Source organism: Prunus avium, chromosome 3 (assembly GCF_965620075.1).
Source record: "Prunus avium chromosome 3, drPruAviu1.hap1.1, whole genome shotgun sequence".
NCBI classification, from domain to species: Eukaryota; Viridiplantae; Streptophyta; class Magnoliopsida; order Rosales; family Rosaceae; genus Prunus; species Prunus avium.
Genome location: NC_142286.1, coordinates 13,119,883 through 13,123,328, shown reverse-complemented (window position 1 = coordinate 13,123,328; position 3,446 = coordinate 13,119,883). Strand labels below are relative to the sequence as shown.

The 3,446-nt window shown below is 38.7% G+C and overlaps 1 non-coding gene across 1 annotated transcript; it reads left to right on the top strand.

Annotated features, from left to right (window-relative positions):
• The first annotated feature begins 1,930 nt into the window (after nt 1-1,930).
• LOC148295667 (small nucleolar RNA R71) lies at nt 1,931-2,037 on the top strand. Its single transcript, XR_015834851.1, has one exon. It is a non-coding gene; the product is annotated as a small nucleolar RNA R71 (small nucleolar RNA).
• The last annotated feature ends 1,409 nt before the right edge of the window (nt 2,038-3,446 follow it).

The following is a 3,446-nucleotide window of genomic DNA, read 5'->3' as shown; positions in this document are numbered from 1 at the left end:
TTCGTTAGCACCCAAATATGTATATTTAAGATTATTGGGAAGAGGTTTAAGTTCTAGCTTTGGTGGGATGACAATGGATGGCTCCAATTTCGTGGATGATGGTCCAAGAGGCTCGATTGGTGGCCTAAAGGATGGTGGGTATGGCGGAAACACTTCTAAGGCAGCCACCACTTCTTGGAACTCCGGTTCACAAAGATCTTCCTCTTCTTGTGTTAAGACAGCTTCTAGAGCATCATTAGACTTTCTCTGCAAAATTTTGGAAGAAACCTCATGATCCACAACATCAATTGAAAAGCAAGAATCAAGAGAGATAGAAGGTTGAGATAGAGCATTAAGCATTTTAAATTCAACAGTTTCACCCAAAACAGTCATGGAGAGAGTGCTATCTTTCACTTTGATGATTGTGTCTGCAGTGGCCATGAATGGCCTGCCTAGGAGAATGGGATCAACACGATCTCCATTTGGATTGTCTTCCATGTCCATCACTACAAAATCAGCAGGGAGAATTAGTGTATTAACTTGAACTAGAATATCTTCTACAATACCTTTTGGATATTTTATAGAATGATCAGCTAGTTCAAGTCGCATTGAAGTCTTCTTCATCCCTTCTAAGCCAAGCTCTTGATAAACTGAATATGGCAAAACATTGATGCTTGCTCCCAAGTCCAACATGGCTCTTCCAACCTTCTTGCCTCCAATGTTAATGGGAATGTCAAAGCTGCCAGGATCATCTAGTTTTGGTGGAAGCTTCCTTTGCAATACAGCACTTACATTCTGGTCGAGCTTTACTCCTTCATTTGGAGCGAAATTGAGCTTGTGAGTTTTCAAGTCCTTGATGAATTTTCCATATGCAGGAATCTGTTCAATAAGATCAAGCAAAGGCAAATTGATATTAACTTTACTCAAAATATCATAAATCTCTTTAAAAGCCTTATCTTGCTTTGCTTTCTTAAGACGGCCTGGAAATGGAATCTGTGGAACATATGGAGCGGGTGGCACGTATCTATCTTCTTGAAGATGTGGTGGCACAAATTTGTCATCCCTTTTATGCAATTGGAATTGATCGGATTTCTGAGAATCTGATTTGGCCTTAGGAGCAGATTGAGAAGTTTTGAGTTGTTCTCCTTCCGTGGCCATGGTCTCCTCCTCTTCATTTTCTACAATCACAACATCATTTGAAAGATTAGAATCATCTTTATTATCAATGATCTTACCTGATCTGAGCACATGAATGGCCTTGGCTTCTGGGTTCTTTGGATTGATCTCAGTTTGGCTTGGCCATTTCCCAGGCACTCTTTGAGTTATTTCAGCAGCTATTTGGCCTAATTGGACTTCCAATTTGGAGATGGCAGCTTGTGTAGTTTGCTGAAAATTGGATTGGTTGATTGCCATCTGCTTCACTATATCTTCCAATGATGATGATGATTGTTGTGGCCTTTGGAATGAAGGGGGATTTGCTTGATTCTGGGTATTTCTCCATGAAAAGTTTGGATGATTCCTCCAACCTGGATTATAACTTTGAGAGTATGGATCATTTCTTGGACCTTGGTTGTAGGAATTTACCAACTTAGCTTGCTCTTGCACAAATTCTGGATATCCAGCCCCAAGTGGACAAGCTGTGGTAGCATGGTCATGAGATTCACAAATGCTACACACTTCCTTCGGAGGGCTTCTTGAGTTTAATGCAAGAAGAGCATCTAGCTTTTGTTCCAGTTTTGAAATCTGCACACTAGAAGCATCATTAGAACCACTAATAACACGTTTACCTCTTGTATCCGTATGTTGGGTCTCCATTGCTATCTCCTCAAAGAGTTCGTACGTTTCTTCTGGAGTTTTGGTTTTAAAAGAACCACCTGCAAAATTGGTGACTATATTATGACTAGAAGGGGTTAGTCCTTTATAAAACATACGCATTTGAAGCTTCAATGGAATCCCATGATGAGGACATTGGTTGAGCAACCCATTGAATTTCTCCCATGCTTCACAAAACGATTCATCATCTTGCTGTGCAAATAACAAGATCTTGTCCCTAAGCATGTCGGTCTTTTGCGTGGAGAAGTATTTTTCCAGGAACTTCTTTTGAATGGCAGACCATGTAGTGAGTGAACCAGGCTTCAAAGAATTCAACCAATACTTCGCCTTATCCTTTAAAGTGTATGGAAACACTCTCATTCGAAGTTGATCTTCTGTCACACCTGTCAAGGGAAAAGAACTCACAACATTAAAAATATCCTTTATATGAGTCAATGGATCTTCATTAGGTAAACCATAAAAGGAAGGCAGCATATTAAGATGAGAAGATTTAAGCTCATAATTTCGAGCTACAGTGGGCAGCAAAATGCTTGAAGGAGATGCTGGAATTGTTGGGATATCAAGTTCTCCCATGAACTCAATGGCAGCCATCATTTCTTCTTCTTCTTGGTCTGAACTTGCTTCCGAATTTGAAAGTGAAGAACCGGGAAGTTCAGTGTGGAGAGCAAGACTTGTAAATGTAGCAAGAGCTTGCTCTTTTGCAGTTGACAACTCCCTTTCTAGACGATTCTGAATTTCAGAGGTCACTCGTCTGGGTTGCAATGATGGTCCTGCGTTCAAAGATCTAGAACGTTGGAACGAAGACCTCACTTGTTCAAGTAATGGATTTTTAGACATAAACTACCTGAAACAGAAAATTAGATTAATTAGAAACACTAAAAAGAATAGGGTAACCTTGGGCACATAACCAGGGAAGAACTTTCGTTCAGTCCCCGGCAACGGCGCCAAAATTTGTTGTTAATATTATGTTAACTCGCAATTGTACGGGGCAATTAGTAGTATAGCAAGACAAGTACGAGGTCGTACCCACGAAGACTGAGAAGTTAAAACTAGTTATGTACTTAGATTACCAAATTCAAGAAAGTAAGAGGTTATGTCTAAAACAGAATTTAAAACAAGAGTGGTTGTGATTGTTGAACAAAAGAAGCAAAATGAAATTGCAAACAAAAACAAGTAAACAAATGTAACAAAGAGTGGTTTTAAGAGTTGGAAAACAGATTTTGAGACTAGGGCATTCGAATCACCATAACAATTCAATTCTGGGTTATAAAGATTCAAGTAACAAGTCTAATTCAGATTCAAAGATTGATTCTAGCTAAAGTATGATTAGGCCATGGTGTTTGGTCCTAACCTTGTGTTCCTAATTCCCTAATTTGATCATTTGTTGTCTAACCTAAAATTAAGCATTAGGAACCCATTAAGCATAGAAGAACATTTTAAACAACCAAGTATGTATCTAATCCCTGTTGTCGAATGTCCATACATACTCTTCCTATTCATAGTTCAATTCGAATTAAAGCATGGTGTATACTCTTAATTCAAACCAAGATAGTTAACAAACAAGTTCTAATGGTGATCAATCATTCAAACAAGCATGTTAACTTATAAGCATAATGAATAAGAACATGAATCAT